General features: G+C 43.1%; 1 protein-coding gene across 1 annotated transcript in view; it reads right to left on the bottom strand.

The window, feature by feature from the left end:
- INSC (INSC spindle orientation adaptor protein) overlaps nucleotides 1–12,228 on the bottom strand; it is a 1,473,234-nt gene extending 1,461,006 nt beyond the window's left edge. Inside the window, exon 1 of the mRNA XM_069223704.1 lies at nucleotides 12,113–12,228. The gene's annotated coding sequence lies outside the window, so the exon portion shown is untranslated. The remainder of the gene's footprint in view (nucleotides 1–12,112) is intronic.
- Between the last annotated feature and the right edge of the window lie 173 nt (nucleotides 12,229–12,401).

The following is a 12,401-nucleotide window of genomic DNA, read 5'->3' as shown; positions in this document are numbered from 1 at the left end:
CACTCAATGCTACCCCACTCCACACCATGCTATTTCACTCCAGTCTACTCAAAGTCACTCTACTCAATGCCACTCCACTCCATTCAGTGTCACTCCACTCTACGCCACTCTAGTCAATGCCCCTCCACTACAGTCTACTCAATGTGACTCCACTAAATGCCACTCCACTCAATGCCATTCCACTCCAATCAATGTCACTCTGCCTCACTCAATACAGCTCCACTCTCACTGCTACTGCACTGAATGTGCTGCCGAATGCATCACATGTAGAAAGCAAGAAAAACCAGGGGAAAAAAGTTATTTCTCTATGTTGCACCTCCCCTAGAAAGGCATACCTTTTTGACGCATTCCCAGGTTTACTAATGGTAGTAAATCTTGGAATGCACCAAAATCCATGGGTGGATGTGTGGGAACACTCACCTTCCACCTATTCAATGTAGAGTAATGCAAGGCAGCAACTTGGGCTGCATTGCGTTACTCCAGATTTACTATGCCATGCAGAGTCATATTATGTGGCTCTACGTGCCTTAGTAAATTTCACTTGAAGCTTGTGTTGGCCTAGCGTGATGCAATTCTTTTGTAAATCTGACCCTATGTGTGTTCCATGCACCTAACAAGTGTGTTGATGGATGCCATGCCCTCCATGATCGCGGTCACCCAGAATGGTCTTTCATGATCAATGAAGGGATTAGGCAGCACAGGCGGCAGTGGAACTCCAGCATCTGGTAATGGAAAAAGTGTGTATTAGTCTTCTTCTTCAAAGGTTTAGCTGACACCATGACTCTAAATGCAAAGACATGGTCTAGCCTATTAATTACCCTTACCAAGGCTACTGGAGGTTTCCAATCCAAGATGAAGTACAAGCCTTTTCTGTGATGGCAGTTTCTGTTTAGTTCATATATAATTGAGACAATTACAAGAAAAAAATGCATCACAAGCCATGAATTCCCTATTTTTTATTTTTATCACCCAATTCTTTTCTATTTTTGTCCCTGACTGTTTGCTTCTTCAAGTTGGATTCCAATTGGATTTTTTTCCTGGTATCATTGGCTGGGCTCTTCTCTCTTGCTGATGTCAGGGGAAATTTGGCGCTTGGCTTTTCTACTGCTTTCTAACTCTTCATCATCAATCAAACATTATCAGATTGACAAGGGTTTTTTTTTACCTTAAAGTTGTTTTCTCCTAATTGGGATCCTCTAAAGGGGACACCTAAAACCTTTACAACTGTATTACTGTCCCGGTTGGCACCAAGACTGTTGGATGGAGCTGCCCTTTTTGGGGGGTAATTAAGAAGACACCTGAACAGGCATTCACTGAATCCTGTTCTTGACACATACACACAATTCTTTAAAAGAATATTTTTCACCACTTCCTACAGTGCTTGAAATCCAGTAACAGAAGTTGAGTATAGAGCTAATCCTAATTTTAAGGTTTGTTTCTCCTTGTTAATCAATGTAACCCATTCCAAGAAACTACCATTACATAACTATGTTTACTTGATTGTGTTGTCTTGATGAAAGCTTATGAGGACAATTTTTCAGAAGGTTGAGACAATACAGGGAATATTTAAAGGTACTTTTATCATGCTGACTTGTATTTTCTTATCATGACCATCGACACACAGGGCAACCTTTTATGCAGTAACTATTCCTTTTATCAATATGTGAATGCAACGAGTTAGCGTACCCAGGCAATTTGCCTGTAACTGTCACAGGTTCGTTATTTGCTCCAGGTGTAACCTATTACCACAAAATCACATACAGGGGATCTTTTGTGGGTTACTGGAGTCAATCATTTCAAATTTAATATGAGTAAAATGTATCACAAACATTTCTGCCCCACTGGTAAACCTCACCCATTTAAACTGGTTAATCAGAAGCCCTTGAGACATGAGGCATATTGTGTTTTAAAATATTTATCAGTTGAAACATGCAATTCTGCAACAATGCATCAAGCATTGCTAGCGATGTACCTAGCTTTGTCAATTGTACATTGCATTGGCCTGGTATGTATTATTGATCTCATAATCACCTCTCGGTTCAACATCCCAAACACTCAAAATGATTTAGTAGTTGCTGATATCAGCAAAAGGCAGTGCAGCTTAGACGATGACTGTTGCGGTAGGTGTATGGTTATTTCACCTTCCCATGTATGAATGATCTAAGAGAAAAATCTCTGTTCTCAGCAGTGAGGGAAAAAATTATTTATGTAATAGGCCCAAGATGTTCTTAATAAAGCATTATGATCTGCTAATATGTTTGCAAAACCTTAACATGAAAGGTCTATCTTATGCCTTAAAATTTCGGGGAGTCACAAAGTGGGATAGCATAAGATGATTTTACAAAATATGATGGGATTGGGGCTGTTAATTAAAATCTCAAAAGACTCAGGGGGCCATTCTGACCCCGGCGGGTGGCGGTTGCCGCCCGCCTGGCGGGAACTGCCATTTGGCTGCACCGCGGTCAAAAGACCGCTGGTGCCATTTCAACTTTCCCGCTGGGCCGGCGGGAAGGAGGCCTGCAACACTGAAGCCGGCTCCCAATGGAGCCGGCGGTGTTGCAGGCGTGCGACGGGTGCAGTTGCACCCATCACGCTTTTCACTGTCTGCTAGGCAGACAGTGAAAAGCATGCTGGGGCCCTGTTAGGGGGCCCCTGCACTGCCCAAGCCAGTGGCATTGGCAGTGCAGGGACCCCCAGGGGCCCCTAGACACCCGTTACCGCCAGACTCTTCCTGGCGGTGACAACCGCCAGAAACAGGCTGGCGGTAAGGGGGTCAGAATCCCCATGGCGGCGCTGCTTGCAGCGCCGCCATGGCGGATTCGCCCAGCCGGGGGTAAACCAGCGGGAAACCGCCGGCCCCGGTTTTCTGACCGCGGTTTTACCGCCGCGGTCAGAATGGGCAAGGAAGCACCGCCAGCCTGTTGGCGGTGCTTCCGTCATTCGCGGCCCTGGCGGTCTTTGACCGCCAGGGTCGGAATGACCCCCTCAATGTGGATAGACCATGATAATAAATCACCACATCATGCTTGCACTGCTGCCCTCATGAAAAATGGTGTTTAGGGAGTTACTGCATACCAGCGGGAAAATGGCACTACAGCATTGACTAACTAGCAACACAGCATTAACTAGTCAAATTATGGAAAATTCAGTTTTAGGAGATGGCAAGCCACAACTTCTTGGGGCCAAACTGATTTATCCATGAGAGAAGCTTTTATACAACAAAAAACCTTAACAGGCTCATTACCTCACATGGGTAGGGAGGGTTAGGGGGCTGTGAGAAGTTTCCAATTCTAGGTAGTACCCCCATACCTAAATTTGGCTATTCCAAGTTATGCTCTACAGAAAGAGGAATAACATGCAGACCTGGTTTTACTAGGTCAGAATGACATGGGGATCCATCTTCTGGGCTGAATAACAAGGTATTTTCTTATCCCGTTTGCCACCTGCTCTTCCACAGTTCTGAAAGTACCTGAAGACCTTGCTATTCAGCTAATAAACTGGACCCTGCCAGTGCCTGGATACCCTCACGGTGCTAAGTAGTGCTTTTCAAATCTACTGATTGATTGACCTTCTCTCACCTGGCTGTTAGTTGGATCAGAGATCCAGTTTGAGTAGCAAGGCTGTTGATGTGGAGTACAGAGGACTTCCAAGCAGGAGCTATAGAATGGCTCTGATGAGGATCCCATGCTTCTCCGTTGAAATTGGAGGTATTGAAAGGGTCCCAGCTGTGCACATCAAAATCACACAGTACAGTAGTTCATAGAGAGATGGGATGTAAATAAATTAATTCATTACGAGTGAGTGAGTAAAGCAATTTAGACGGGCAATTTTACATGGATTGAGGTGCCCTCTAAAGATAATTAAAAAAACATTATCAAAGGTGAAATTTACAACACAATTTTCACTTAGATTTTTTTTTTTTTATCTTGAAGCTCTGATTTGCTTGAGGATATTCAGGGGAGAGACCCAATGTGACATGATGGTCTGGATAATGGGCAGGATAGGAAGAAGGCCTAGAGGGATGATGAATGGTAACTTGAGGCACATCATTACCTGGGTTTTGCGTAGCAGCCGGAATGTCAGAAAAATGTCATGAGGTTCAGTGGCAAATGGATTTTAATAGGAAACATAAACAATGTTTTGCATCACAAGTTTCCAAAGAGAGAACGTTTTGTGGTGTAATGTCATAAAGCCATTTACACAATAATATCAATGTCTATATAGTGTGGCCATTTCACATTTTGTGTGGTGACAGTTTCTGACTGTCATAATTGCTCAATATAGTATTTCTGTGGTCCAGAAAGGATCAATGTCCAGGTGACCTCTGTAGAGAATGAGAACAAAGTACTTTGTGGTCCAATCTCCCTCATGCATAATGGGTAGAACTGCCTGACAAAATGTGGGAATTGGATGCAAGAAGAAATTACATTCTAGGGAGTACTTCCAGCTACTGTCTGAGTACCGACCAACTGAATTCAGACCATAGCAGGATAGAACAGCAGAATAGAGTTCCAGAAGGCCAGACACATCACAATGGTTTTCAGTTTAGGAATGAGATACCATCAGCATGAAGGAGGCACCCATAATACAAAAGCATATCCTAAAGTAACCAACAATAACCAACACAACAAAACATAGCATTACATGGCTGCACGACATAACAGCAGAGCACTACAACAGCAACATTGTAGTGTATAATATAAACTACATTCTCCACAAATAGCACATTGTAATATATTCTGCTATGAGCTTTTGGAACAAAATGGTATGAATTAGGAGTAAGACGGAGGACCGCAACCCACCACAACTGCACAATGTAAATATGTGCATAGACATACACATTCATAACATGACCTAGCTATCATCATGGCATAACACATTCAATCATAAATTAATATACCATTGGATACATGCATAGTAAGTACAGGCAGAGCATCAACAGAGAGGGTGGATTAGTCTGGCTGTTTCTAACCTTGTTGATAAGGAGGGAAAAACCTCATACCTATATCTTGTGGCCCAAACATTATCTCTAGGAAAGGAATAAATGGTGAATGCAAAGAACACCTAGAATCCATTTACACATGTGACAAATATGTCTATGGATGATAATTTGTGAGGGTTTCTCACTGATCTGCACATGCTATTCCTGTTCCAAGAGCAAAGGAATTAATTGTAGGACTCATTAATGATTGAGGAGCTTAAGGAACCTCTGGATAGAATGGAAAAACAAACGTCACATGTGGTAGATGGGTGGTCAGCAGACCTGTACCAGGTGATGGCTGGGACAGTTTAGCAGGGTTAGCAGGGGAATAGTTGGAAGTATTCCACGAAGAAAAGAAGGGTTTCCTGATCCAGCACATATGCCAGCCGATAGTGAGTGGAGCTAGGGAACCAATCATGTTACGCTCATATCATCCCTTATTAATGCTCAATGCAGATGAAAAGGTACTTAGTAAAGCTCTTGCTACTATACACATAAGGATTATGGGAACATTAATTCATAAAGACCAATCAGGATTTTTACCGGGCAAAAGCAGCATGCTTAACATTAGGCGCCTAAGCCAAGTGATGACCTCAGTTGTGCAATCACATGAACCACTGGCACTAGCAGTATTGGATATATAGCAAGCATTTGACACATCTCCTGGCAATATTTGTTGGGGGGGTCATTAAACAGGAGCCATTCAGGCCTGATTTCTGTGCCTGGAGATGCTTATTGTACAAGCAAAACACACGGCTAGGGGGCAAATTGGAGGTTTGGTGTCCAATGAGGGGACACTTTGGAGAGGAACATGACATTACCCTGCTCCTATTGCTATCTGACATCACCATAGAACCCCTGGAATAGAGACTACATGCTTCCTTGTTGGAATGGGGCATACAGGTCGAAGCCACAACCCATGTGACATCCTCTTATGCAGATGATACATTGGTAAATTTGAGGGTTTCACAACTGTTGATGCTGATTCTTCTTTGGAGTTAACCCAATTCAGAGAAGTCTCAGGATTAAAAATAACTAGTGGAAAGTCCTTGCTTTATCCACTGAGGAGGTTGGCTCTGGAAGAGCTGTCAAATGGGAACCAGACTATTATCAATTTATAGGCACCCAGATGGGAGATGATTTCCAGGCACAATATCAACTAAACATTGGAGAGGTGTTGACTGGACTGACTGCTAGGTGCAGTTTTTTAATACACTACCATTATCTATCATGAGCCAGATAACACTTGCTAAGATGGTGTTCCGGACTAGGAATTTGTATGCACTAATAAACATTATGGGCCTGATTATGACCTTGGCAGAGGGGATTACTCCGTCCCAAACGTGACGGATATCCTGCCCACTGTTTTACAAGTTCCCTAGAATATAATGGAACTTGTAATATGGCGGACGGGATATCCGTCACATTTGGGACGGAGAAAGCACCTTTGCCAGGGTTGTAATCAGACCCTATGTTCCCCCTACCCCAGAAACTCTTTCAAGAATTAGACAGATTACTTCGTACTTGGGTTTGGGCAGGCAAACAGAGCCAGGTGAAATTAGATATTTTGAAGCTCTTCTGGACTCAGAGTGGACGGGGACTGCCCGCACTTTTTAGGTCAAGCATAGCACAGCGCAAGCGCTGCTTTTCCGACCTGTTGGTATGTATCTGGGCTTTAAACCACGCGCCCATCACTTTCACTCAATCGTGGGCTTGCCTTTCAGAAATCGCCTGTTGTCATTGGTAAATGCTTTACGTTTGTCCCTCCTTCAGGCGGTTTAGTTACCGCCTTGGACATCAACTCTGTTACATGGCTAATTGTACTTTTGCCGATACGTTTGACTGCAAGCAAACTTATTTTTTCTTTTGTATGCTTCTTCACTCTGATGCTGTGGCGCTTTGAATCGGCTTGCTTATGTAAAACTGTATTACTTTTCATTTTGAACTTATCTAGCAAGAAAAGTCCGGTAACAATTTACAACGCTAATAGCTTTAACTCGAGCAAATGTGAGACCCATTGTATTGCAAATGCTTGGTTTTTTTTACTACGCAGCAGCAGATCAGCAACAAGATGTAATGCAATGGTTTCTTCAGAATAATAATTGGGAGAAAACATTGTTAGCTGGGGACCACTTTACACACAATCTGAGCCATTTATGAGACAGAAATAAATAGGACAATCGCTTCCATGCCTTAACTGACGGGCAGCTATAGTATGGGAAACAGTGCTTCCAAAAGGTCTGCAGAGACCACCTTATTATCCAAACAGCCAATTATGGCTTTTAACATCCTTTAAAGATATCAGTGATATTATGACTATACATCACAGCAGGAAAGCGATTATGAGGTAGTTGAAGACATTTATATTAGTAAACAATTCCCCATCTGTGATCAGACAAGGAATATTTCACCTTGGCCCAGGCCAGTTTTTATACAACATGCTTATGTTGCCCAAACAGCCAGGTGTATTTGGCCTACGTTTCCGAAGGAACCTCCCAACAGGGAGGTGACGGGGATGTTCCTATTTATAGCAGACTGCAGATGCTTAGTCACTAATTTATATGCAGCCCTAGTTTCTGATGGGGTGGGAACACAACAAATGCGTGTGAACGGTGGTCACATGATTGTCTCCAGAATCGTTATCGGATACAAACTGGAGAAAGGTATGTGCGCAGGTAAAAACCATCCCACTTTAACACATATTTTAAAGTAATTCATTTTCATTCACTTCATATGACCCGCCTTATGCCTAAAAAGCTAGCCAGGATCTACCCTCAAAAGTGAAGGTTACAATGGCGTCAGTGGGTACAGTGTTGGCCAAGTGTAAAATTGTGATCCATTGGATATCTGTAGGAGCTCCATGACATGATGTGTAGAAAAAAGATATGCTTGAATGGTCACTAATAGATGAGCAATACCTGAAAAATGTAAGGCGTTACCAGAAATTGACTGAGGATCATGCTGAATTGGTGGATATGCTTGCTAGGTTAATTTAACACAAACAATAGGCCATCTTAAACCTTTAAATGTTACGACTGGTTGTTGTACAGAAGGAAGCAATCTGGTAAGAACGAATTATCCATAGAACACAGAACAACAAAATGCAGCAATAATCCTTCAATTGTGAAGGAGCGACATAGTGCGAATGAGTAGTGATTGAGGAGGGATGATGTCAAGTATGTGTGTCTAGATGCTAACGTGATTGCTGCTCTCTGTTGCAAAATTCAATAAAGATCATTGCAGAAAAACAGTTTCACACAAGACCTTACTTATTTGCTGCCCAAAATACATGTGGTTCACTTACATACATACCAGAAGTATGCTTCACCTGACACGACCCACAGTGACACCCCTGCCAGTGATATACTCACATGCATGCATACATACACATATGCACACATACACAACAACTTGTGTTGCGACTTACCATGAGGCACAATGGGTGAAGTTGCTCTTGCTCTTCCCCTGAAGACTCTTCAAGGCCCACTCTTCCAGTCTCCAGATTCCCATACTAAGGGCCTCCTGCTTGCGACACACTGAACAAGCAGAAGCTGTCATGATTGACAGTTTGTGTACGTCCGTTGTAAGGTCCACGAGCTTAAAAACCATCAGAAACTAGCAGAGGGCCGGAGAGAGACTCTCTTTCTCTATCCTAGCTGTTGATAAAGCTTCAGGGCTTAGAAATGACAAGCCCGGCATTAACTAGCATGCTGCGATGTATGTGACTAGTGCAGCATGCCTAATTTGTGCTATGCCAGCCAGTACACTCACACATGAAAAATACTAATGGAGCGGGTGGGGCACTCTGATGCTGATATCATGTTGCAGCTTTTACAGTAAAGCAAAGGATAGATGAGATTGTTTGCTTTCATGTAAAAGGTGTGCCAACACCTCGTGCAAGTACATAGAGAGGGGGGCAAATCAGGCAAATGTTGATAGAGTAGCACCCTAGTGCACCCTAAGGCAGGGTGCGACTCCTGGTACAAATCATGTCTAGACTTCTAAGGAAAAAAAAGGAATCTGCAGGTCTCCCAAAAATAGGACTCCCGCTCTGAAAGTCAAACAGACTACAGTGGCATGAGTCTTATTAGGGGTATGCCCAAATTATCTCATAACAAATCTTGCTAAGCTCTTCCTCTCGCTCCCCATATTCAAGACAGCCTCCCTGAAATAACATAAAAGGTTCTACACCTTTTCTAAACTATTTGGAAACACATATTTCACAGTTTCAAAGGGTGACAACTTTTTTTCTGAGCAAATGACTGTTTTCCAGAACTCCTAAGGAGCAAAGACCACCAAACTCAGAGGGCATGGGTTCCAGGATCTAGCGGTTTTAAGTACAGCTGTCTCCATAAGAAAAGACAAGCATGTGCAATGCAATGGGTCTTGAGTTAACTTGAGTTAGAGCTATTAACGCAGTAAATTGCTAAATGGACTTTTCTTGCCACATAAATTGAAAATGGAAAGTGAAACAGTTGACATAAGTGAGCCAAGTCAAAGCACCATGGCCGCCATGAGCGCAAAGGAGAGAAACAAAAAGAAAAAGAAGTTCTCTTGCAGTCAAACGTATGGGCAAAAGGCAATTATCCATGTAACAGGGTCGATGGCCAAGGCGGTAACAAAACTGCCCCAAGGAGGGACATACATAAAGCCCACGAACGAGTGAACCTGATGGGCGTGCAGTAGGCATGGTTAAAAGCCCAGATAGATTACAACACTCAAAGCGCTTGCACGCTCGACCTAAAAAAGTGAATTTGCATATTTTTCTTGTGACCTACACTATTACCACATCTGCTATGATAGCTTTATACCTATGCTTTTGTGATTTAATCAAATAAATATTAGCTACTGAAGAAAATAAATTAGTACTGTCTTTTAGTCATAAATGAGGTTATTGATACTCTACTCTGCATGAATGTCTCCTCTGTTTCATAAATCCAACGCCTCAAACACTGCCGGCAGATCCTCCAGACCTTGAGGTCCAGTGCCTACATGAAGTTTAAGCCAACCAAGACAGAATGCTTTCATTTACGAAGGACAGCAAACATGAAACAGTACGATTCTTGCTCTATGACATGAACCTTGACAACTTGAAATCCCAACTTTTACTGACTGCCAAGCCTCTTGGATTCTCCCTGGACATTCACCTCATCCTCAAGGAATACATCACCAAAAAAGACAACCTCGTATCAGCTCTCTCTTCTAAAGAACGTAAAGTAGTTTTTTTTTCTATTAGCAGCATCAGAAATGCTGTTGAAGCACTCAAAATCTCACAACTGGAAGATGGTAATGTCCTGCTTCGTGGCCTCCCATATTTCACAGTGGCAGTCCTTACGGGCATCCTATGTGCTGCAGCACATCACCCCATTCTATGCACTGCAGCAAACCGACCCCACGCTGATCAAACTCCATTGGCTGCCATTTCTGTCCCGTACAATGTCAAAACACTTGAACAGAGTGAGGTGGTATATATATTGCTGGTGAAAATGTGTAGGTCCACTAAAAAATGGGTGATTACAGAAACAAAAAACTAAGGCCAGATTTTCAAAAAAGTAGTGCAGTGCAGCACAGTAAGTCATTTAGCTGCACTGCGCCAGTTGGAAAGTGCAGCAATGCACTCTATTTAATGAATATGGGGCATTGTTGTCCTTTCCTCCTGCACTGGCGCCCAATGGGCTGCCTAGCGCCTATGCAGGCACCTTTGCAACATGGTGCAAGTGTGTCGTGTCTGTGTTGCATGCAGGATTGCTTTTGTGCAGGAAGGCACGCCTGGGCAGCTTTTTCCTCTTTCTATGTGTGCTTCAGAATGCAGCACACATAGAAAGAGGAAAAAACTAGGAGAAATCAAGACATTTCTCCTCATCGCACCTCACCCGGGGAGTCTTTTTGGCGCCTCCTCAGGTTTACCGGGATTGGTAAATCTGTGGATGCATCAAAATCCATGGGTGTTGCATGGGAACACCCGATGCAACCACTAGTGTAACAAAACTTGAGGGGACCCCCTGCAAACTACAAGGAGCCCACACTCCCAGCACAGTGGGAGCTGCAGGGACTATGTTATGCCACTGACTGCAACGCCCATCGACTGCCTCCCTTGTGCAGAGTAAGGTAACGCAGCGATTTGCGTGCCTTGACTCCATATCTATGAGGCCATTCAAAAATACGCAAAGTGACTATGAATGGCCTCATAGATATGGTTGCAAGGAATGCGCCCGTGTTGCGTCACAAAAAGTGACGCAACGGCGGCCTAAGGGGGTCATAAATATGATCCTTAATTTTGCCAAAGAATAGACGCAGTGCTCCCCGGTCACTGTCGGTTAATCGGTTTTGTTTGTGTGCTCGTGCTCAAAACTGTCCAGTGTTCTTGAACCTTAAGTCTAGAGAGGTAGACATCACCATCAAAACCACGTGCTCAGCAGTAAATGAAGTATGTTAAAAGTAATAACGTGTGTGGACTTATTTTATATAATTATTATTATGCCTTGAACAAACAGTTAACCTCATCGAAGAGTTACTTGAATTACTGAAGAAGTGCGCCCAAGTACCTCCTTGCACTTTTGCATTGTTTCTTCAGAATAACGGACCGGAAGCCCAAGAGCATCCCCTACAATAACACTTTGCTCCCCGCTAGAAAGCTCAGGCCACCAGCACTGTATTCGAAGCCTCGCACCCCACAAATGTCAATCCATAGGGCGCCAAGGCAGACTGGCACTTCAGCAAACGCAGCTGTTTGGGTTCTGCTGCGCCAATGCTTTTCAGTTCGCACTTAACTGTTAGGTTAGCACACTGTACAGTTCAATGACACTTTTTTTAAAGTTCATATTGTGGAATACTTATGTTAACAAGAATCACAATGCATTCATTCTGGTTCTCTCAATTTGGAAGTCTGAGCTCATTCTACCATTCTCGGCGAGCAATTGAAGCAAATTCAAGAAGCACACGGTAGCTGTGCACGCAGAACACAACTTGACTTAACGGTGCATTCCTACACCATTTTAACACATAATACCAGCATAACTATACAATGGAAAGACATAAGAAAAAATAGTAAAATAACTGAATCCGAAAAAAAGAATCCACTCAAACGAATTTTCAAATATTTACGATCATTGTACAAGATGCCAAACTCACCTGAAAGAATGAGGTCCTTTAGTTTTTTCCTCCACCGAATAATTTAGTCCCGGCGCTGTGTTTTAAACGGGTCCATTCATTCTCGCAGTCCTTGCACAGAATAAGTGAGAACACATGTGCAAGGTTCATGTTTCCAAATGGTTTCGCATGTGGACACACCCAAGCTGTTTTCTTAAGAGCGGTCCCGTCTGAAGGAAAATATGACTTAGGCGCACAGTAAGTTATACTTACTTCTCTTGGCCTCGACACAAAGTGCCTGTCACTTCTACTTAGCTCATCAGATTGTTTC

The sequence above is a fragment of the Pleurodeles waltl genome, chromosome 3_1, assembly GCF_031143425.1.
Source record: "Pleurodeles waltl isolate 20211129_DDA chromosome 3_1, aPleWal1.hap1.20221129, whole genome shotgun sequence".
Classification (NCBI taxonomy): Eukaryota; Metazoa; Chordata; class Amphibia; order Caudata; family Salamandridae; genus Pleurodeles; species Pleurodeles waltl.
The sequence above is the reverse complement of the archived record's forward strand: the minus strand, read 5'-3'. Positions and strand labels throughout refer to the sequence as shown.